The sequence below is a fragment of the Chiloscyllium plagiosum genome, chromosome 20, assembly GCF_004010195.1.
Source record: "Chiloscyllium plagiosum isolate BGI_BamShark_2017 chromosome 20, ASM401019v2, whole genome shotgun sequence".
Taxonomy (NCBI): Eukaryota; Metazoa; Chordata; class Chondrichthyes; order Orectolobiformes; family Hemiscylliidae; genus Chiloscyllium; species Chiloscyllium plagiosum.
In genome coordinates, this window is record NC_057729.1 from 27,289,209 (window position 1) to 27,314,293 (window position 25,085).

Consider the following 25,085-nt stretch of genomic DNA (forward strand, 5'->3'; position numbering starts at 1 on the left):
GCAGGAATGTGCAAACTCCACAGACAGGCAAAAGTGAGGACTGCAGATGGAGGTTAGAGTCAAGATTAGGGTGGTGCTGGAAAAAGCACAGGTCTGGCAGAATCCAAGGAGCAGGAAAATCAATGTTCAGGGCCTGATGAAGGCTCCTGCCTGAAATATCGATTTTCCTCTCCTCAGATGCTGCCTGACCTGCTGCGTTTTTCCAGCACCACCCTAATCTAAACTCCACAGACAAGCAGTTGCCAGAGGCTGGAATTGAACGCAGGTCTCTGGCTCGGAGAGTTAGCAGCACTAATCACTGAGCCACTGCGACCCAGCACAATTTGCCAGCATTTGGCCCATGATGGGCTTTTACCCGAAACATCGATTTTCCTGCTCCTCAGATGCTGCCTGACCTGCTGTGCTTTTCCAGCACCACACTCTCGACTCTGATCTCCAGCACCTGCAGTCCTAACTTTTGCCATATCCCTCTAAGCCCGTCCTATGTACCCACCCAGATGCCTTTTAAAGGTTGCAATTGTACCCGCCTCCACCACTTCCTCTGGCAGCTCATTCCACCCACATACCACCCTCTGTGTAAAAAAAAAATTAGCCCTCACATCCTTTTGAAGTCTTTTCCCTCTCAACCTAACCCGATGCCCCCTAATTTTGGACTCCCTCACCCTAAGAAAAGGACCTTTGCTATTGACCCTCACCATATCCCTCATGATTTTATAAACCTCTATAAAGGTCATCCCTCAGTCTTGGACTCTCCAGGGAAAACAACCCCAGCCTCTCGCTAAATCTCAAACCTTCCAACCCTCAACATCCCTGTAAATCTTTACTGAACCCTCTCAATTTTCACAATGTCCTTCCTGTAGGAGGGCAACCAGAACTGTATGCAGTATTCTAAAAGTGGCCTCACCAATGTCCTGTACAGCCACAATACGTCATCCCAACTCCTCTATTCAATGTTCTGACCAATGAAGGTAAGCATGCCAAATGCCTTCTTCACCACCCTGTCTACCTGAGACTCCACTTACAAGGAACTATGCACCTGCAGCCTTAGGTCTCTTTGTTCAGCAACACGGTTACTTATGTAGACGTTCAATTCTTGAAGAACAGCATAAAGTGAAACTGTCTTTCTTTCGGTGATGCTAAACATAAAATAAAAAGGAAAATCTTTTCTTTTCTGGACTAAAGTATAAATTGTCGACTAAAACTGTGTTAGTTTGTTTAGTTTGCTGTTGTAGTGAAAAACGTAATATTGAATCTTCTGTTATCCATTCAGAACTCAAAAGAAAGTGAATTTCAAGTTAAAGTTATCAGTTTCTGTAGGATTGAAATACTGCAGGGACCTAGATATGATGGACATGACAGACAACACAAAGGTAGTTCTGGAGCTTGTTTTTGATGCAAGCACATAGAAAATGTTTTCACGGTTCCTGACTTTTACATCATCCTGTATGGCTTGCTGGTTTTGCAAATGACAGAAGAAAATCCTTAGCTAGGTTTCTATCAGGAGGCAGAAAACAGAAGGCTGTGAACAGTAAATCTCTCAGCATGAAGACAATTACAACAATCTGACAGAGAAGCCCATCTGCCAGGTGCAGTGGGGAAAAGAATAAAATATTTTATTTCTAAAGCACGCTTCCTACAAAAAAAATTCCATTTGAAATTTAACATTTCAAAACTTCAGCGTCAACAGGTATAGGCCTATGAAATGCAAGAATATTTACTCCATTAGAACAAGTTTGGGTAACATGCTCCATTTTGTATGGAAAATTGGGATGGAAAAGGCTGGTGTATACAATTTATGCATCCATTTTTCACAAATACAGGTCCACACATTTTTATTTTGTGGTTATGCAATTTTACGTGGGAAAACAACATAGAATCCAAACATGGGATCTTTGTCGATGCACATTATGGACTAAATGACATAGCTTGAGGAAACTAGATTGAATGTTTCAGAATCGAGAATGTCTGACTGCTAGACTCAACCACTTCCCACTGTGCAATCTTCAAAGTAGCATTGTTGCTGGCACATGCAGTGGCCAATTAAAATGTAAGTTGTGTTAGCTTGGAGTTATGGCACAAAAAATGTACTTTGGCACTCATCCAGGGAACAGGGACTGACACTTCTGTACCCAACACAGTGAATTCCTGAATTTGGTAGATCATCAACTGTTTGAATAAAATAGACCCCAAAAACCATGCAGGGAAATTAGAACATGCACAAAATAAAATTGTACTATTAAACCATATAGATTTAAGCTGAGTATACTTTATTCTTCACTCTTAAACAAAAATGACCTAATTTTTATGTATTCCACAATGAACCCTTTGAGCCAGCACAGTAGAGGAGGAGTTGATGCTAGGACCTTGGGCACTAATATTGCTGCTCACTTGGAACAAAACTTAATTGAACCAATGTTCAATTTTACATTGGCTTCCAATCAGTACCTGTCCAACTCTTAAAATATGCCATCTTTAACAGTAATGGAACCTGTCTTTCTTTTATTATGCTACCACTATCTACCCACATCTACATTTTTTAAAACAAAATGAAGGAAATCTAACAAAATTATTCACTTTATTTATTAAATGTTTTTTTCTGCTTCAGACAAATTTCTGAAGAAATATTAACAGGAATTCAAAAACAAGGCATTAACATGTTTATTATCTTTTCAAAATTGATGTTCAAGCCTTCACAAAGACTTCATTATCTGTAACAAACTGAATCTTACAGGCCATTTATATAATAAAAGACAAGAAACACCTTCGCCCACCATAATTGCATTTTTAAACATTTACATTGCTCTGTTAATATGTCTCATTGTTTACCCCCTTTGAGTAGAACATTACATGAATTATAATATTTAGATTGAACATTGGAGTGTACATGTTCACAATGTATGTGATAATGTCACAGTTTAAATTTATGGTATGACCATTGTTTATATCCCAACCATTGTGAAAAAACACACAAATGCAGGAATATTTAAATACTAAAATAACTTGAAAGAAAGATGTATGGCTTCAGATGAGTGGACATTTCACTTGCATCAATAGATCATTCTAAGGATAACAAAAGTACTTCAATATTTTAAGGGTTTAACTAGAGTTGATTGAAAAATCTTACAGCAACATTTTAAAATTCAAATAGCCTAGAAATTACTTTTACCTGATACTACAGTAGGAGGATGACAGCTTTACACATTTGTGAGACATTTCTCTCTATTTGCTCAAAAGCATTAACCCATTGAACTAACAGCAATATCAAAACACTGAAGAGAGCTACCTTATGGATGCAATAAACAATTATCTAATCATGTTAGATAGTGGTAATTTTGCAGCTAGTTCAATCTCAATTTAAAATATTACCAACAACTGCATCATTCATACTTATTCATTTTTTTAATATTTCACAAAATTGATTAAAATATGAAGCAATTATTATTCCTCACATTGAATTCATTGTATTAGATCTGTATTAGATTGAAGTTTACATTGGAATGGATCACATGATCATTAAAAATAATTTCCTTTCTGAAAGTGCGTAGATCATATTTAAGAATGCCATTCTGAAATGTAAAATCCATGTCCTTGAGCCTCTTACAATTATTGCTGCTTAACAGGTAATTTTGTTTTACCTCCTAAAAATTCAGCACTTTTAGAAGGGTGACTAAAGCTTGGCCATTTGAGGGGTTAATATTTATTGAATTAGTTGCATGAATGAGAGCTCTTTTCAAGAGCAGGAGATCTCCAACACATTGTCTGAAATGTTTTTTTTATATTTGCACATAGTGGACACTGGCTGAATGGCTATACATAGAGGGAGTGGGATGTCAAGGAGCTGCTATGCAGCAATGGAGGAATCATGAAGAACACAAAAAGGTGTAGGAGATGTGTGAATAGGGAGGTCGTGTGCAGAATAAGAAGAACAGAGGGAAATTGAAGCTGGATGGAAACCTGAGGGGCTCTGAAGGGGAGGGCTAGAGGATCTAGTGGATTTTAACACAACCGAGCAAATCTCAGAACAGAGATAGGCCTTCAAACCAGTCCTACTCCACAGCGATCTCTGAAATACCACCATGGCCAGCAAGAATTGATCTTGCCCCACCTTTCTGGAAATAAAATCGTGCCTATGGCACTATTTATAGGGAGATAGGTCAGCTCATTCAAAACTCAACTAAATCTTAAATTTCATCAGGTTGTATTTTACCTTTACCTATGTTGCCTGTCCTACACTGGTTCCTGCCGAAGCAATGCCTTTATTTAAAGATTCTCATCCTTGTTTTGAAATGCTACCATGACCTTGCCTGTCCATACATCTGTAAACTCCTGCAGTGCCACAACCTTCTGGGACCCCTCACTCTATTTCAGATTTCTCGCGCATTCCCAACAGTAATTGCTCAACCACTGGCAGCCTTGCCTGCAGCTAGTTGGAACGAACCTCTGGCAGTCCTCTCCCCTCTCCCTCTCTTTCCTCCTTGATGACTCCCATTTAAACCTGTTACCACAGCAAGCCTTTAGTCTTCTAATCTAACGGACAGGATTTTACCAATACCAGGATGTGAATTGGGAGACATGGGCCATTTAAAAAACAAATCACAGAACAGCTCTTTAATGCAGCTTCACCATTGTGCCATTTTACTGATGGTGGAACCAGATGCAGAGAGAGGCTGACCGTGCCAAATGTTCAGGCAGCTGGTTAACGTAGCTAAAGACCCAGTTGGTGACATTTAACACTACTGATGACATTTTTCTGATGGCAATCTCCACCTCTGTCATCGGATTTATAGACTGCAGACAATGTTAGTGGTCTTTCTGCTTGACATATTTCTGGTGGGCGCACACAGCCTGTGCTAACAGCTACCCCACAACCTTGTGTGTCTTGGATGCCATTTTGAAGTCTAGGGGTATATGGATGATATTGAGCTCCATTGATCACCAAAGTTTTAGAGAGTGTGGGGTGAGCAGGACAAGAAAACATAGGTGACCATCTGAGCTTGTTTAGAGGGAGTGATGCTTTCAGAGAATACGTTTGTGAAATTCTGAATGTGTGGCCAAGAGTTTTGCATCTTTTAAAATTGAGAGAGCTGCTTACCGATTTAAATACCTCAAGTCATCTTTCTGTTTGAAAGGAAAGTTTTCATAATTATAGTCTAGACCTCAACAATACTAACTTGCAACATGGAGAGTTAGGTCAATCATTCTGATCAATGAGGGTTGAGCAACGAGCTGGAAGCCAGAGACAAAAAGAAAAGCATTAGCTGCTGAATACAACTTTAAATGCTGGGAGGCTCATCAAAGACCAGCACATATCACTTTCCTGCACTCTTCTTTATAGATTAGGGAACACATTTTGGGTTGTAGAACCCCGTATGTACACAAAATACAGTTTCCAAATATGGCATGTACCTGATGTGAAAAATGAGGTCACTTATCTGGTAGAACGATGTCCTGCTTTCTAAAGCGTTTCAATATGTCCTAGAGGGCCATAACCCTGGAAGACTTGGAATGTGAGGTGGGTAATTCAGCAATAAAAAAAAGAGAAAAGAAATGATTTTTAAAAATTAAAATTCTTTGAGTTGTGTATCATTTGCTGTGCTTTCTACGTTCTTAACTGAAATTCAATTCATAATTCTCAACTTCTCATGTCATTTACAACAAGCACTATTTGCTGCAATTATTTACAGGATTAAATATCTCCTTTTTTGAAAAAGGATGACTCTTCTTGTATTTCAATGAATCAGAGGATTAATGCAGAATGTGAGAAGAATTATGCTGACAACAAATTTAGGATTGTTAGTCAGACTCGCAGTATAACAAGACTTGTGTGAACTTAAAGCTACATGTTAATGCTCAAGGTGTTATTCTTTACAAACAAAGAAAATACATATTGTGCCCATTTCAAGTCAGTTATAAATTGAACAGCCATTCTCTGGTTCATATTTTAGGGCAGTACCTTGCCTAATCAAAGTCCACCTTCATAATTGCAAAGTTAAAACAAATCTTGGTCATTAACTGTCAGTTATCATTTTACTACTACAGTCTCTATTGTAATTCCTCAACAAATCATAATCCACTCACCAGCTAGTCAATCTGCACTCTGATAAACTCAGTATAAATTGTTTTTCTTTTATTCTGGTATTTCTTGCAAACTTTTCTGATGAATGCAAAACAAAGCTTTGACAAACATTTTTTTTAAGCAATAAGCAAGTTCTGCGATATCAAAAGACTACTTATGTGTTGTTTAAACTCAATTTATGAGGTTTCAATTTAAAAAAATAAGTTTATTTCAAAATCTACTTTGACTAAACACTTTGAAACCTTATATTGAGTAACCTAATGTTAATGAGCTAATATTGGCATTATTGTCTATCCATTTCTGGCGCTAGATTATTGAATACACATCCTTTCCAGAAAGTTGCAGCCTCTTAATGACTGCATGAATTAATAATGTGTATCAGTATTTCCTTTGGAAAATTCTAATGGCTTTAATTTCCATTACTTAAACTACCATGTAATCAGAGTTCAGCATGGACTGGAGACTTGGCCTGGCAAGGTTTGTTTGAAGGACTGTAGTGCAGAACTATTTATTTCTTTATTTTTCTAATCTATTCCTAAAATCAGCATTCCTGATGAAGGGACCCTGCCTGAAATGTCGATTTTCCTGCTCCTCAGATGCTGCCTGACCTGCTGTGCATTTCCAGCACCAGTCTAATCTTGACTCTAATCTCTAGCATCTGCAGTCCTCACTTTGCCTAAAATCATGTACCTAGGTACCTTGCACCCATGGTGGCACCAACCTGGCAACATGGTAAACTTTCCACTGCACTCATGCCAGCAATGTGACATTAAACCTAATTCTAATCTTGAGCATAAGTTTGGCAAATCAAACAGCAACATAACAATTTAGTAACATCTAAAATTTGAATACATTTTCTGAAATTCAGAATGTAATTCAGTGTAGTTAGTGAGATAAAATGTAATTCAAGTCGAAAAATGCTTTTAAACATTTCAGTCCCTCTTACAAGTCTCTGTAATTATAGCTTTCTTCCTTCAAATTTTGCTTTACTGGCACACTTAGTTGCATTCATTAGAAAACGCCACCATTGTTGAGCAGGCATTAATATTTTTGAACGTAATACTTCTGTTAGTTTAGCAGAGATTTGAGTATAAATTGGCAAATGTCTCAAGTCTTGGAGTATATTTGGCTCTCTGTTCTACAGCTTGGAATCTTCGATTATGTCTTCCTCATCAACAACACACGCAGTTTATGAAACATCTCTCAAAATGGCTCCATGTCACCTGGAATATATACTGTAGTGATTGCAACAAGGTCAGCTAGGTAGACTTCATTGAGTACAAGTTCCCTAATTGGACCAAATAGGGACCATCAAAATCTCTAAGGCCACCTTGTGCGTTGACTGGAAGCAATACCTCGATTCTGCAAAGCCCAACGAATGCCATTTGCTTTATAGGGAAAAATAGAGGCAGAAATCAGAAGGGGGAAAAAGTGAAGGATTCATCAAACCAGTCCAGCTTGCAGACTGGCTAGCACTGGTTGTACCGATTATGAAGCCTGACAGGTTGGTTCACCTTTGTGAGGATTTTAAAAATGGTAACAGCTGGATAAATACCCAATCCCTCACAGTGAGGATTTATATGCTAAGCTGGCAGGGAGGGACTGTCTTTCATGAAGCTGGATGTGAGCCATGCATACTTACAATTGCAGTTAAATGAGGATTCCCAGAATTATGCTATAATTAATACCCATAAGGGTTTGTACCAATACATGAGATTGCCATTTGAGATATCGTCAGCCTGGACAACCTTTCAGCGGATGAATGGAGAACATTTTACAAGGACTACCTCAGGTAGCCATTTATCTGGATGATGTGCTAATAGCAGGGAAGACCAATAAGGAGCACTTAGAGACGTTGGACCTAATCCTCAGAAGTCTATCGAGGTGGGTGTATGACTTAGAAGGGAATAACGTGTTCTAGGCACCCCAAGTGACCTATTTGGGCCAGGCAGTCAACAGGATTGGGTTACACCTGTCAAAAGATTAAGTGAGGGTGATCAAAGTTGTCCTGGCTCCCATATCAATACCGGACCTTATGTCTTTCCCCGGGCTTGTGAGCTATTATGGAAAGTTCATAAATAACCTGGTCTCTATTGTGGCACCTTTGCATCAGCTCATCAAAGAAAAGGATCAGCCTTGGAAATGGTCAGCATAGCCAAGCCATAGCTTTCAGGGAAGTGAAGAAATAGTTATTATCCTCTGAAATGTTGGTACACTACGATCCCAAGCAAGATCTTGTAATAATCTTAGACATGCAATGCCTCCCCTTGCAGCATTGGTTAATATTAGGTGGCTCAATGGAGAGGAACACCCATTAGTGTATGCTTCCAGGATTTTGGCTAACACAGAGCGTAAATATGCTCAGATAGAGAAGGAAGGGTTTGGCGGTCTTATTTGTTGTCAGAAAGTTTCACTGGTACTTTTATGGATATAAATTTGTAATAATAATGCACCATAAATCTTTGCTAGGTCTAATTAAAGAGTACAAGACAGTGCTGCCCATAGCTTCAGGACAAATCCAGCATTGAGCTCTAATACTAAGTCGTTTAATTGCAAAATGGAACACCATCAGGGAGGGAACGTAACGGATACATTGAGCCACGTTCCATTAACAGATACACCACCAGAAGAGTCCATAATAGATTCAAACTTTCTGGACATATTTCCATTCACAGCTGACAAGATCAAACTTTGAACACAGAAAGATCCAGTCCTGGCAAAACTGAAACAGCTGGTGGTGATGGGGGAAACCAAAGGGCTGTCAGAACCAGACTCAAATCTTTTGGGACCCAGAGAAACCAGATCACAGTAGAGGATGGCATACTATTGTGGGGAGCAAGAGTGATTGTCCCGAGCAAAGGTCACCGCCAGATACAGGTTGAACTCCACTAGGGTCATTCAGAGGGTTCCAAAATTAAGATGTCGATGAGAAGTTATGCCTGGTGGCCAGGACAGGATGCAAACATAGCTATGTTGGTGGGGCAGTACCCAGAGTGTGAACAAGGACAAAAGTTACCACAAGCAGCTCTCCTCCATTTGTGGGAACAGCCAGATAAACCCTGGACTCGTTTACACTGATTATGTAGGTCTTTTCATGGGCTCAATTTCTTTGTCACTGTGGATACCCACTCAAAATGGCTGGACATGCAAAGAATTCATTTGTCAAATGCAGGAGCAACGTGAGAAAAACTGCATGCATCTTTTGCGATATACAGACTGCTGATAGTGTTGGTCACACATAATGGATCATCATTTACAAGCAGGAAATTTGAGTATTTTGCAAGGACAACACCAAACCACCCGAATGGTCTGGCAGAGAAGAGCAGTTCAAGCTTGAAGGCAGGCTTAAAGAAACAGCCTGCAGCCTCACTAGATACCAAACTGTATCAGTTCCTATTTGATTATAGGATCATGCCTCATGAAACTGCAGGGATAGCTCCAGCAGAGTTGCTAATGGGAAGGAGACTCTACACCAGATTAGATCTCATCAGGAGGAGGGGAGGATGAAAAGGCATCAGGAACATCAATGCCGGACACAAGACTCAGTTATGTGAGAGATGAAGTTGATTTCAGCGGATGAAGTTTTGGTGTAGGAACCACAGGAATAGCCCTGCATGGGTAACAGCCATGGTTGATTGGAGTTCTGGTCCAGTGATGTACAAAGTTTGGGTATGTGAGGTGGGTACAAGTGGACGATATGGAAGCAACAAACTTTCAAATGGTGTAGGAATCTGCCTTTCTGACATTTCTGGAACCTGTTGGTTCTCCCTCTCCATTAAACATTAAAGATACTTTAGAATCGGAGATGGACATGGCAGATCTCGCTGCCTTGACACCTTTGTCACCCAAAGAGAATTTCTTCTGTGACACACTGGGCACAAGAGGTGAGCTATTTTGCACATGCCACCCCTATCAGAGGCAGATTTGGAGGAACCTGACCCGATGCTAAAATTCCCCAGGAGGAGCAACACCAAGAAAAAGCCAGCCTCTGTCCTTGGACTCTGAATGGAATAGAGATGTAGTGGCTGTAACATGGTCAGCCAGGTGGACCCCACAGAATAAGAGTTCCTTGATTAGACAAAATTAAGAGCCTCAATCAGGGAGCCCTGGCTGACAGATATAAGCAGGAATATCAGAAGTTCTGTTCACTCAGAGCTGGCTGATCAGTGACAAGGACTCTGATGTAAAAGGTGATGGGATACTGGCCTCTGGGAGTTATTTCATATAGGAAGCAACTATTGGTCAAACCAACATCCTACTCATTGTTGAAGTCATTCTTCATACTTATACTGGCTTACATTGTTAGCCCATCAAATAGTTGGCACCACAATATTATCTTCAAATCAGGGCAGCAACCATACCAAGATGGAAGGGAATACTGGGAATTTGGGCTTCTAAGGCAGAAGAGTAAGAACAATGGAGCAGACTGACAGCTGCAGAGGTATTGTTGCAAACGAACAATCAAATCTGTAGCGTTAGGAGTTTGAAAGTGCAGATTTAGTATTCTTAAAACATTTATGTAAATACACTCCCAATCTCAATACTCTGTTTAATGTACTGATACTTGAAACATGATGATCCACAGGCATTTTTTAAAAATGCAGAATTAAACAAGATTCACAGAATTCTATCTTCATATGGGTCATAATTGTTTGAGCACTGAGTCAAAATTAATGATAAACCACAATTATACAGGGATACAGTTATCAAAATTCTGGTTGAAGTAAACACAGCAGTCTTATGACAACAAGTTTTTTCATGCATGTTAATAGGCAAAACATTGCTGTATTTAATGAAACAACAACTAACTAGAAATACACTGCCTCCTGAAAAATTAGAACACTTTTACTTTTAATACAATAATTCAACATTACTCTTCCTCAGTATCCCATCCTTCAATTCAAGGGGCAATGTGGCCCCTTTGGTTCTGTGATTGGTGTGCTCACACAGTTTATCGTGATTTTTTTTCCTGTTGAGGCTAGAACATTCCTCACATTGCTAATGCAACCCAACAGAAAATGTTTCAGTGGGAATATTTCATTTCAATATTTCATTCTGGGAAAGTAGGAGTCGAGCCCACTCTACCTGGATACAATAGTGAGACAGATTATGTGAAAAGGGCCATTTTGGTCATTATGAAGACATTTCCTCAGCTATACCAGAAGAAATTGATACCACGAAAGAACACCCATGTTAACCCTCACCACTCTCAGAACCTCACTCCCCATGCCCCATCCATGCCAACTCATGCCACATTATCACCCCAAATACCTTCCATGGTCCTTCATATCCGCCATATCAAGCTATGCTGCCCGCCCAACCCATGGTCTCTCATACCCTCCACGACAATCCATGATCATCTGTTCATTCCCATGGTCCCTTATTTTATACAACCTTGTGACCAAAACATGCCACTTCTCAGCCTGCAACCTTTGCCATGACAGAATGCATGCAAGTTTAGCCAGGTTCCACCATGAATAGCTTGCAGGAATCAGATGAGAGGCGATTGCATATTGGTGGCTTTACTATTTTAAAAATCATTCAATATATTTAAGTGCCTTCAAGTAACCTTACAAAAACAACTTCTTACATTCACAATCCCATATGCAACACTTTCGAAGTACTTCAAACAGCAAAAGCAGTGAATTTACAGGCCTCCCACTGTGATAATGATAGATTGTAGCATCAGTCATGCAGTTCTAATCCTATAATTAGATGTCCTCAGGCCTACACAAGTAACCGTCCATTGAAGCTGCATTTAGACATAGTAGGAAGTCTTTTTTTTTTATAATAGCTTGTGGATTTAAATATTTTAAATTATTTGCCTGTTCCCATGAGGTTATCCTCATTTCACATGTTTTCATAATTACTCTCAACAACTCCAAAGGGCACTTGGGCTCTCCCTTATCAATCTAAAAGGGTACCATACTCCTCCAAATTACTCCAACTGCTGGAGATCATTGGTTCAAACATTTTCCAAACTCTCTATTGAAATTACATTTTTTACAATTTTTACAATTTTAAAAATATTACAATTTCAAAAAAACTATGCACTAGCTATTTATTTCTGGAAGTCAAATTCTGTTCCCTTAACTCAAAGTAATACTCGACTTATATGATGAACACAATATAGACACTGCAACAATGTGATCTGTGAAACATTTCCTTATAAATTAGATCAGCAGTCAGCACTAGTGACTGAACAAAAGCCACCACATACGTGAAAGTCAGATTTAATGACACTTAAGAAAGGACTTACAGTTCACAAATGATAAGATCAATTGTGAAGATGAAAACAAATAATAATGGAATCAATTTGGGATAGTATTATTGGATAGATATTTGGTGTAGAGGGAACACCTTTGAAGAACTTGGGTCTGGAGGTCAGCTAGCCCCATGAGACTTGCTCCTGAATAACTTTAAAATGAGATGCTCAGAACATTACAATTCCACCACTTGGTTTATTTCTTGAATACACTAGGAACACAATGCTGAATACTTTTTGAAACAACATTTAACAACAATTTAGAGTGAAATTTCAACTAACATATACTCAAATCTGTTTCTAAACTTAGATCTGTATCGTGCATTCACAGTGCTCAGCACTTGTTCCTTCAAAACATACATTCATACTTGTGGCTATGTGCCCTATCTACATTTCCACAGCTGTATTGTGTATTAATGCCCTCACCAGTTCTCAACATGTATACCTTCATGTTGCGCCCACATTCTTGCTATCACAGCTACATTTAAATTAACATGAAATACAGGCGAAGTCTCAAAATTATTTTTTGTTCAATCAGAACAATTTCTTGTTGGCAACTTTATTACAGGAATGTAACTTTGTTTTTATTTATTTGAAATATGAATATACTTAAAAAGTAAGGGTATAAAACTAAAAAAAAGTGAAGATTTGTCTTCCATCTATCTTGAACAAATGCCAAAATAATTCCATCGAGCTGAAAGTCATGATGAATGCATAACCTCAAATTCATTACTGTGCAACCTGTCATCTTCTGAAGAAAGCATTGCTCATGATATTATTTACATTAGCTTGAACACTAACTTTATTATAGCCATTAAATTGGAATTGATCAGAATTTAGTTAAGGCTTTCTTTACCATGGCTTATAAAGTATCCATCATCATTCAACCTCCAGGCGCCTGCTAATGATCTTGTGTAATACTGTAGTGAAGTCTTTAGACAGTCTCTAGTGAATAGTTCCTCAGATCATATTCTTTGTTCCAAGCCCAAAGCAAAGCATAAATCATTTGGCACCTTATACTAACAAAGTATTCTTCAAATTGACTGGGTTTCCAATAAGCTACACCTTATTATTCTATAAAAATTATCTTTCCCATAACTTCTCATTGTGCACAGCAAAGGAATGCATTAAGCATTGAAACATTGTATAACATTTAAATATCTACAAGTTGAATTATTCACAAAAATTTAAGGAATAACCGAAGTGAACTCCTATAAAGTATTGGTAAACTATCCATTCTGCTGTTATGAACTATGGAAAAAGGGTATGTTTGTTTCTGGAACATAAGTAGCTTACAAAACCAGACAAATATTCCAGATGTAAATATTCTAAAACTGTGAGTCAGAAGTCTGCAATAAAACAGAATATGCTGAAGCACTCAGCAAGTGAAGTAGTATCATTAGACACAGAATGAACTACAAATGTATGTTCTGTCTTTGTTGTAAATTAACTCTGATCAATACAGGGATAAGCTAATTAGCACAAGGATAGGTTTAGCTGCAAAGCTACTAATGGTCATTATTCCATTTTTAAAACCATAAGGAAGTATTGAAATATTTCAAAGCTTTACTTTTAAAATAATGCCAATTAAACTGGCCAAACGTCAGTTGATTGTGACATTTTAAGGCGGCTCATTTTTCTGCTTTCTTACATTTCCTGAAGGGATTTTCTACTGCTGAACTTTAGCTACTCTTCAGAATAAGGACTACTTTTATCAAATAGTAGCAATGGAAGTTAGTAACTGTTCAGTCTATCAATATGATTGGGTCCGGAGATGCAAAAGACTCAACAACCCCATGTGCTCTCTAGTTATTACATTATGCCACTTTCCCTAGCAAAATGGCTCTTATAAAAAGCTTCAAGCATTAAAGCTATGACAATAAGGAAGAAAGCTACACAGGAGTTTGGTTCTAGGCCTCAGTATAAGATGGAAAACATGGATATGAATGTGGAAACTAGTTCAAGCAGTTTGAGGTCCACCTATTAAAGAGGGAGAGAGAAATACTACCTAGTGAAGTCACAGGAGCTTTCTGCATACTCCTGAAAGGATTAGGTGCCCATTCAGATGGCACTCAATTCGTCTCTGCCTGCAAGGAAAAGAAAGTGCATAATACAAGGGAGCACTCCATGACTGGCAATGATATACCTCACACCATTGTATTGACCCTTGTTGAAGAGAAGACAGCTGGACTAGCAAGTAAGGAAACTGGACATTTCTGTGCAAGTGGAAGGGCTAGAGTGTTAAGGCATTGTAGTTAGATCAGAGTGGTGCTTTTGCCCGAAAAGTTGATTTTCCTGCTTCTCGGGTGCTGCCTGACCTGCTGTGCTTTTCCAACACCACACTGATCTAAACTCTGGTTTCCAGCATCTGCAGTCCTCACTTTTGCCTAGACATTATAGTTAGGCCTGGTCTAGTCCAGTGTTGAGGAAGCTATGATATAGTTATAAATATCATATTTTTTGGGAGGATTTCTGTTCAAAAAATTGAGGACTGTGCTTCATTTGTAAAGACTAATAGAGATATTTTTTGACAAAGAAAAGGGGCTATTAAAAGGATGCTGTGTCCTTTTTTTAACTCATACGTCTTAAGCTAATTGCTTGGACAGATTTACTGGAAATCACATGCCTGGATTTATAGCTTTGGTTTTGATATTGTTTGAATTTCAGCTTGCTGAGAGAGGGAGAAGCTACCCAACTCATTCTCTGTAGAAATCCAATTACAGAAGGGAATCTCTCAGCTTGACTGCCTGGCTCTCAGAGTCACTGGTGATTTGAAAATTCTTAGTCATTTCTGAAACTGTTCCTCAAACATTTCCAGCTCGGAATGCTCAGCATTTCCCTCAGTGTTCCATTGTAGAAAGTGACCCCTCAGCTGTAAACAAGCTGTGAATCCTTGAATAATTTTAGTTTGCGACTTTATTTTTAACATGAGCAAGCTTTAAGATCTGATCATCAGCAGTAATGGCTGGTAAGACATTTGTATATTTAAAACCTTGTGTTAATCATTTTTGTATCTTTTCCCAAGTGATTTAAAAATAAAACTAGTTTAATACTTGTTAACTTAAGAAACCTGGCAGGCTTATTTCTGACTCCAAGCTCTATACATAAACTAATTTATTTTATTGGCAATTTCATCTCCTTTTTAAATTCAGACTCTGCTTTAACTGAATTCCAGGTGGAACAAGGGTGTCAGTTCACACCTTCTAACTTAGTCATAACACATGGGAGAACTTCTTATACAGAATCAATGCTCTTGGAACAACACTCCTGGCATTAAATTGTACTGTTCCTTTTCATTAATATTCAGCATACACCTGGAGGTTTTGTTAACCCCTCTCTCACCAAACACACTTCAACTCAATCCTCACAGTTACAAGAGGTCTCTTAAAAGTGCAGGTAGGTCTCCATATAGAAATCACGTTTTAAAAAAATGGAGGCACTAATTTAACAAGCTGTCCACAACACAAAGGTGGCTGTGATACAGTAACAAACACGGGACGGTAGCATGCTACTTAAATGTCATAACTGTTTTGGGAATTAGTCAATTTAATACTCAGTATCTTGACAGAATTTATTGCTGTGTCCAACATGTAACACTAGAGTAATCCTTAATTACTGTTTAAAGAAAACCCATTTGCAGGAATGGTTGGAGATGGCAATTGTTCAGCATTTATGTAGCAAAATTATTATTCGCCCCCTCTCAGTCCAAGCCCGAGATATCGTCCATGCATTTTAACATAATTCACTCCAGAATTTGATCATTTCACAGTGAACGTTCCCACTTCTGACCGAATTGGGGCGGGAGAGGGTCAGGGCGTGTGAGATGGAGTGGGGATGGTGTCATTGATGAAGCAGAACTGGTTAGGTCTGGTTAGGGGAGCAGAACTCCCCCAAGGAACTCATTCAAATGATGTCCTATGGCTTAGACAATTGGCCTCCAACAACCACAGCCATCTTGCTTTTAACTAGATATGACTTCAACCAGTGAAGACTTTTTTCCCACCAATTCGCATTGACACCAGTTTGCTAGAGATTCTTGATGCCACACTTGATCAAATTCTGCCTCCATGTCACTTTCATCTCACTTCTGAATGTTAGATCCTTAATCTGTGTTTGGACCAATGATATAATGTGATCAGAAGTGGAGGAGCCTAAGGGGAACCCAAATGAAAGATCAGTGAGCAGTGAATTACTGACTAAGTACCATTTGATAGCACTGTTAATGTCACCTTCCAATAATCTGAAGATGTTTGAAAGTAGACTGATGGGGCAGTGACCAGACAGGTTGGATTCGTTCCACTTTTCAAATTTAAGTCATACCTGGGCAATTTTCCACATGACTGGGCAGATGCCAGTGTTGTAGCTGTAATGGTACAGCTTTGCTGGGGTTTGGCAGCTTCTGGGGCACAAATTACCCAAATAATGCCAGGGCTTGAAGCCAATGCCTTCACTTGCTTTTAGAAGGAACATAGACTGAATCTAAAAGTTGAAGTTCTAGATTGAAGGCAAGGTAATTTTGACTGTATAAGGCAAGAACTTTCAAAAGCTGATTGGGGGCAGATGTTCACAGGTAAAGGTTCACAGATTCACCTTTTTCTGAAATATCTGGGAGGACCCACATAATACCATTGGAGTTAAATTTATGAGACACCTTTTCGGGCAAAGTGTTCAGGAGATTTTAACTCTGTCTGACCAAGTTCTCCCAGGCAGGCATGGTTTAAAAAAAAACTTCTTTTACCTCAATAAAAAGGTCAATACAGCTGTATACTGAAACTAACTCAAGTGATCTCTCGAACCCTAGCAACTTCATACAATATCTCAAGCTTTTTTCTATGGAATACTCATAATAAGAAAGTTCACTAATTTCCCACTGCACAAAATCCATATTTTTATTTTATAGAGTCACAGGAATATACAGCACAGAAACTGACCCTTCGGACCAACTCATCCATGCTGACCAGATGGCCTAAATTAATCGAGTTCCATTTGCCAGCACTTGGCCCATATCCCTCTAAACCCTTCCTATTCATATACCCCATCGAGATGCCTTTTAAATGTTGTAACTATACCAGCCTCCACCACTTCTTCTGGCAGCTCATTCCATACACGCACCACCCTCTGAAAAAGTTGCCCCTTCCGTCCCTTTTAAATCTTTCCCTTCTGACCTTAAACTATGCCGTCTAGTTTTGGGCTCTCCTCCCCCAGAGAAAAGACCTCGGCTGTTCACCCTATCCACACCCCTCACTATTTTATAATCCTTTACAAGGTCACCTCTCAACCTCCAACACTATAGGGAAAATAGCCCCACCTATTCAGCCTCTCCCTATAGCTCATATCCTCCAACCCTGGCAATATCCTTGTAAATCTTTTCTGATACTTTTCAAGTTTCACAACATCGTTCCTATAGCAGGGAGATCAGAATTTAATACAGTATTCCAAAAGTGGTCTAACCAATTTCCTGTACAGCCATAACATAATCTTATCTATATATCAAGGTTAGCAAGGGACAGTTAGACATGTTGGAACCACAAAGAAACCTGTTTAATGCCACCCAGCAGAGAACACTCACACTACTAGTGTATGATTTGGAGATGTCAGTATTGGACTGGGGTGTACAAAGTTAAAAATCACAACACCAGGTTATAGTCCAACAGGTTTAATTGGAAGCACACTAGCTTTTGGAATGACGCTCCTTCATCACAATCACCTGATGAAGGAGCGTCGTTCCGAAAGCTAGTGTGCTTCCAATTAAACCTGTTGGACTATAACCTGGTGCTGTGTGATTTTTAACTACTAGTGTAGACAATGTGTTCATTACTGCCATTTCACTGTCAGTGATGGGAGATCCTTTTTGCCTAGTGTTGTGCTTCACACTCATGAGAAAGTTCAACCTCGACCAGAAATCAACCTTAGCAATAGCTCAGAGACCACTTCAGACTCTCATAATTCAAAAAGCGGTGTTGATTTGCATATTATAATTAAACCAAAACAAATCAAACAATAAAACAGAAAAACGTGCAAACATTTGTAGTTCATAATATGGAAATAGCTTTGAAACAATTGCCTACTTGCAGCCTCATTCTGTGGAGTTCAAATTTCATTTTGGTACTTCTATGTTTTACAATGTCAGATTTTGAAGAATATAGAGGTTCCAAATGATATCCTATCACCAATCCTATTCAGACACAGCAGCTGCTCAGTTACAATGAGCCGATGCAGCTTCTTGCATGTTATTGAGTGTGACAACTTCCTGCTGATTTCTTCTTGCTGTTGTTACTGATTGGAGATGAAAAAAAATTAGAAAAGATAATTAATTAAAACGGAACATACCAGTGTGGGGTAGGATGACTGGACTGTTCCAAAATGACAATTAGCATCCATCACACCTTCGAATCCAAACACTAATCATGGCCGTCATTCAAAACTTCCTCTCACAAATAAATAAATTTCACCAGTTCACTGTACAGTACTGTAAACGGGAGTAAAACATATCCATCAAATACAAATTTTTAGATAACAAAAACAATTCTTACATCACTAATGTTTTGAAGTGGAAGATTAACTGTGGCTGTTTAAATCATTTCCATCATTACTGAAAGTCAAATTTCTAAAATATTACATAAAATCCTGTCTGAGCACAGATTACTAAAATCCAAGTGCTAAGCTATGTTGTCTCTCTGTATACCAGAGATCCTACAACAGGCAACCAAATACTGGAATAGTGCCAAAAACTGAAACAGAAACCTGCTGTTCACTTCCATTAGTAATCAAAGAATGGTACAGATGGATATTGGTTGTATTTCCAATGTAGTTGCAACAACAAAAAAAAACATGCTATGGGGCACTGCAGCAAAACCACAGAGTGGCAAGGTCAGCAGTGAGAATTCTTTTAAAGAACTTAAACAAGCACTACATATCCTCATTATAAAACCAGTCATATGCTGCAAGTCAAAAGCTGATAATCTCAAATGAAAACAGGAAATGTTTGAAATGCTCCACTGGTCAGGCACCAACTGTGGAGAGAGCAATAGGGTGAGCATTTCAGAGAGAAACCTTTAACCAGACTTGAAAAGTATCAGCCTAATGGAAAGTGTGGTTGTATTAACTATCGGCTTTAGAACTGTGGACAATTTTCATTTCTTCCTGTCCATGAACCATCAAGGTTGAACAAAACTAATGGAAAGGACTGACTGAAAGGTAAGAAGGGGTTATGTATCTCTCCCTCATCGTATATCTGCTCGATCACTGTTTCAAAGTCCATTCCCATTTTAATTCTTATTCATTCTGCCAGTAAATGATACTGCTTCCTATTTCCAAATGCTGTGGTGCAGTACCACAATTTCCTCACTGATCTGGGTAATTTATTCAATTTACATAGGTGACTCATCACTATCTTCTACTAACTGCATCTGGAATCAAGTTGGGATGCAGCGTTGACAATGTTCTCACGAAATATTATTGGCAGAATTCCAACATTATTTGAATAGCAAGACACCCTTCACATGAAGCTTTGAGACCAATCTTCTTTAAAAAATTTGCAAATTCTTGCTGCTCAGCTCAAATAAAGCAAAATATGATTTTTGAAAATTGTGTTTTCAAATCCTTCATCAATTTTTAGTTCCTAACAAAATTGAAACCATACGGCTTGGAGCAGTTGGACTTGAATAAATTACATTGATAGTTGGGTATGTGCAATTCTTAATCGATCTTAAATTGATCGGACTTCTATTATTGGCTCTTTTGCAAATAACATTACAAGATTATTTTATGTAAAACTCATTGGCACAGACTAAACAAATGAGTAGAAAGAAACTTCGATTGCATGAAATGCAAAGGGAAAACTCCAAAGAGCTGATCAATGAATTATATTAATAAACAATAAAGAATGTCAGCCAGTATGTTTCGACTTGTATCCTTGATTTTTGTTGACAAATAACAACTTCCAAAAGCAAATCTTCTGTTCAGAGGGAAACTATAATCAGTTCAGATGTAATTTTCATTTTCAATTCTATCTACAAAATTTATTGCAAAATAGGTTCCTAAAAACATATTTCCCCAAAAGTCATTATTGATCTGTTTTTGTTTAAGAGAAGTTCGCTTTGGGGAATTTTGCAGGGAAGTACTATTGCTGCATGCTGTGGGTTTTGTACTGTGCATTGGAGTGAAAATGCTTCAATCTCTATTTAAATTTCATTTATCCAAACACTTTGAACAGACAGAGATAAATAACTGTGAATAGGGAATGGTCCACGAAGATTTTAAAACAAATCAAAATCTGTTGAGCTACATGCTAAACTGACTAATATAGAGATGTGTGACCATATCAAAAATTTTGAACATGCTTTCTTTATGGACTTTGAATGAGTATAACTCAAAGTTTTAGAGCACACTTACTGACTACGTGATTAGTGTTATTGATAGGATCAGCTGTTGTTATCTTAATAAAGCTTGAGCTAATGTGCAGAGTCCAAACGTATTTGAATTACCAACCAAATTTAGGCACAGACCAAAATATGGCTAAAATAACGTCGCTAAGGAATTTATTTACAGTTTACCCTTAGGAGCACAGACTGATTTGCTTGATAAATGCATTTACGACGTTTGCATTTTAATTATACTGAAATGTTTCCTAATATCACAAATGACCTAAATTATTACAAAGCAAGAAAGCAAACATTAACTAAACATCACACGTATCCACCACAAAGCTCATTCCATTAGGCCCAAAAGAGTTGTCTACAAAAGCCCAGCAAAATTTAAATGTACTATGATAACTAGACAGAAACAGAGTTGAAAAATATTATCTACTAATTAACATCTAATTAGAATGTTCCCCATAGATAGTAATTTCAGGGTTAAAAGCTCAGACCCCAATATTTTTGAAAAGAAAAGATTTATTTAAAATAACATCGGAGAATTTTTTGATTGTCGTTTGATATTTGCAAAGTTTAACTTGTAGCATGTCATGAATAGTCAGACCAATGTTTATAAAATTGCAAGTCTGGAAATGGAAGGTTTGGTTTATTACTGAGTCCAATGGCAGTTTCAATTGCAAAAAGTGGTGTTGGAATTTCAACAGGACAGCCATCAGCTTGAACACTACTTTTTGCCTCACGTAGGTTTAACTGCAAAGACAAGTATAAACATGATTTTCTAATCATCCATAACATCAGGATTGAAGGTAAGAATCTATAAAGGATTCAGAGATCAGTCTTGATATTTGGTGCAGAAACCTGGGCAACATTAATAAGGGAGAGACAGGGCAGAACCTAATGTCTCCAACTGTGGAAAACGAGGTGCCAAGGTGGAATTTAAATTAGCCAGGCAGGTGACAACACTGCCACATTCTTGTCTTCATCCCAATCCCCATAGACAGCCACTCTGTCCAAAAAAAGAATGCAAGATCATAAATGGACTTTAGCTATCCACTCAAGAGCCAAATCGAAACACTCCTTTACAGATGATGATAAACAGTGCCTTGCCATATAGGAGTGAGCATAATAAACAAGTTGGGGCTTAGATGGAGAACAGTGGCAAGCTGTCGTACTCTTAATAAATACTGAGGAATGCATTGAGCACTGCCTAAAAAGGATGACATCATACAAACTTAGATGGTGTAATCGCTCTGGGTCTCAGAGGAGATAGTCTGATCATCCAGGTTACCCTTATGGGCGTAGTAACAATTGCCACCATACCAATCTAAATTATACTTGATAGTTATCATGCAATAAACTATATAATTTTTTTTAAGGCAAAGAGCCTTTTCTAATTAGATTAGATTAGATTCCCTACAGTGTGGAAACAGGCCCTTCGGCCCAACAAGTCCATACTGACCCTCCGAAGAGTAACCCACTCGGACCCATTTCCCTCTGACTAATGCACCTAACTAAGACAGTAAATCAGAAGCTAAACAAGCAAATATACTGGTGTTCAGTTTAGACGATAGCTATATTTCATAGATTGACAAGGCATTAAAGAAGCAATGAATACTTTTGATAAAGTTCTACAATTGATTAAACTGAGAAAAAAAAAACAGTTCTTGAAAGAGCAAGATTTAAAAGAAGCAGAAACCAGATTCAAAAAATGTCACTGGAGTTTTGAAGTCAGAATTCTTAAGATTCAGTATTTTGTAGGCATTGCAGTCCTGGCGAATAAGGAAACCTCACAGGCAGAGGCAGTGCCCAGCTATTAAAAAAAGAATGCTTTGGTTATAAAACAAGTAGGATAGATACAGAGTAGTTAAAATTCAAATAGCTACTCAGACAAAAGTAGTTAACGAGGTAGTTCAGGTCAAAAATCAAAGAAACGCTAAAGGTAATCTAAGCCAAACATTTTGGCAGACAGAGATTTATATATCAAATGAGTAATCTTATTTTCTGCATTAAACTTTGATTTGGCATCTCATCTGTATCTGCTGGGAATTGAAGTATAGTTTCACACACAAGAGCTCCTTTATTCATAGCACCTTGCTTTCCAATAGTCATTGCTCAGGCCTACTTACTATACAAAATGATGATCACTAACTTTTCTTGCCGAAATATTTATAGTAACTAATTACTGTACCTGTTTTTATATGTCTAGATAGCTTCTAACCTCCTTATTAAACTTTTAGACATTCTTTAGTGATTTTTATGTTCTATCAATCTTCTGACCAGTCATGTATCTTTGCACAATAATATTCTTTATGTACAATACTATCTGGAACATTTTAATTAACAAATAATGGGTTCCCCCCCCCCAAAACTTTGTCACATTGAAATGTACCTATGCCATATATTCATAAATATTCCTTTAAATGTCTTCAACTGCACTGTTATTGGCCTAATTCTTAAGTTAGGTCTGTTTTTATGCCCTCAGAATTGCCTATATTAAATTTTGAAACACTACTCTTCGATATTTCAATGGGGAAGCCAAGAGTGGAGTCCAGAAAAATGTTAACTTTTATTTGAAATCGCTAAATTACCATTCTACCAGAATTGCTGATGGGCAGAAAACTGAAGACTCAGCTTTCAAATCAGTACAGAAGTTGACCTTGTAATCAAGTCCAGGGGACACTAAAAATGTAAGCAGGTACGGTCTTAGCAGGAGCAGGAGCAGCAAGCTGCTCATGCTAGTGACCACTGCCATGTACAGAGATGAACACACTTTTGTCAGGGGCATAGGTATGGACATAGAGTCTCAATAGGAAAAGAATGGCCATTCAATTTGTGGGCCAGAGGTGATATATTGTTTGCACAGCTAAAGACGCCGTATGAAGAAACTGCAGGAATCTCATCCCTTTGCAGATCAGTCACCAATACTTTACTCAGACAACTTGATGAGGAATGCCACAATGATGACTCTGACTTTGCAAACTGAATAACAAAATCACAGTCATTAACCTACCAATCCTTCAAGTTCATCAAGAATGCATTCTTGTGGAGTAGAGAAACTATCAGGCAATCTGCATTTGTTAATCCAGAGACAAGAGGGTAGTGGTAAATGTAGTAATGCACATGAATGCATTAATAATGGAATAAGAACCTGGGGGAGATGCTGACTAAGCTTAGGTTTTTAAAGGGTTAACATTGGTAAGTGCAATGAATATCACTCAATATGACATCGTTGTCAGAGATTTGGCTGGAACAGTGCTGAACCTCTAAAAGGAGATATACTTACCATTCAGGTCTCTTAATGCCCTCGTGTAAGTGGTACATAATTGCTGTCATGCAGTGAACCTGTTTTAGCTAAAAGCCTCAGTTTTCCTCTCCCACAAAAATGAGCATGGTGGTAGCAAACCCACCAGACTTATTTCACTAAGGTGACTGTGGTGAGGATCCATAATATAACTTGAGAGATCCAGCAGCCAACTGCACTTCCTGCAGACTCCATCCTCATGATACAGTTTCTGCCATCATTCATCCGTGGCATGGTTCAGTTATGTTCTTGGATCTCATATAGATATGTGTCAAACTGGTAGTAGTCATTGACTCTATAATGGTGTTGGTGTTATATGGAGCATAGAGACTTCAATGGCAAGTCTTAAAGAGCAGGACGTCTGCCCCAAGGTTCTTGATCCTATCACTGTGCAGTAACTTGGCAGGCCTTGCCACATATCAGTAAATTGGGATTATTGCCAGCTCTCCAGCTTGGGGTAGAGGCTTTGTCACCTCAATTATGAAGCCATACTGGTAAGTTAACAGCACTTGTCTTATTTAATGCTTTTATGTACAGAAAAATTTGTTTTGCTTAAAAAAAAATGCAGCATAGTTCTGTAAGTTAAAATACGGTATTTGAACTTCTTTTCAAATGTCAATGGTCCTGAAGTGGATCATTACCGGCTACATTTTCCAAACTGTCATAATTGTATATCAAGTGCTTGAGGGGTCTTCAGCTCAAAATAAAAGCAAGTCGATTTTTTTATTACTGATTTATTTTTATTTTCTTCAATATCCAATAATGGCTTAGTTGGTTAAACTCTTGCCTGGAGAAAGTGAGGACTGCAGATGCTGGAGATCAGAGCTGAAAATGTGTTGCTGGAAAAGCACAGCAGGTCAGGCAGCATCCAAAGAGCAGGAGAATCGACGTTTCGGGCATGAGCTCTTCTTCAGGGCTCTTGCCCGAGTTACATGCTTCTGGATTCAAGTCTCAAACAGGCTTGAATGGAAAAAACAAATAAAAGCTCACACTCCAGTGCAGTACTGATGAAGCGCAGCAGTGTTGGAGGTGATGTCTTTTGAAGAAATGTTAAAATCAAAGACCCAT

At 38.3% G+C, this 25,085-nt stretch overlaps 1 protein-coding gene across 8 annotated transcripts in view; it reads right to left on the bottom strand.

The window, feature by feature from the left end:
- The window catches only part of LOC122560108 (extracellular sulfatase Sulf-2-like), a 303,645-nt gene that overhangs the window by 145,279 nt on the left and 133,281 nt on the right, over positions 1 to 25,085 (bottom strand). For 2 of the 8 annotated variants that reach the window (XM_043710353.1, XM_043710352.1), the window contains one exon: positions 5,407 to 5,499. The exons of 3 other annotated variants lie outside the window; for them this stretch is intronic. The gene's annotated coding sequence lies outside the window, so the exon portion shown is untranslated. Of the gene's footprint in view, positions 1 to 5,406; positions 5,500 to 18,671; positions 18,811 to 25,085 lie in introns of those variants that run through there. 3 more of the 8 variants (XM_043710350.1, XM_043710355.1, XM_043710356.1) reach the window with 3 other exon arrangements.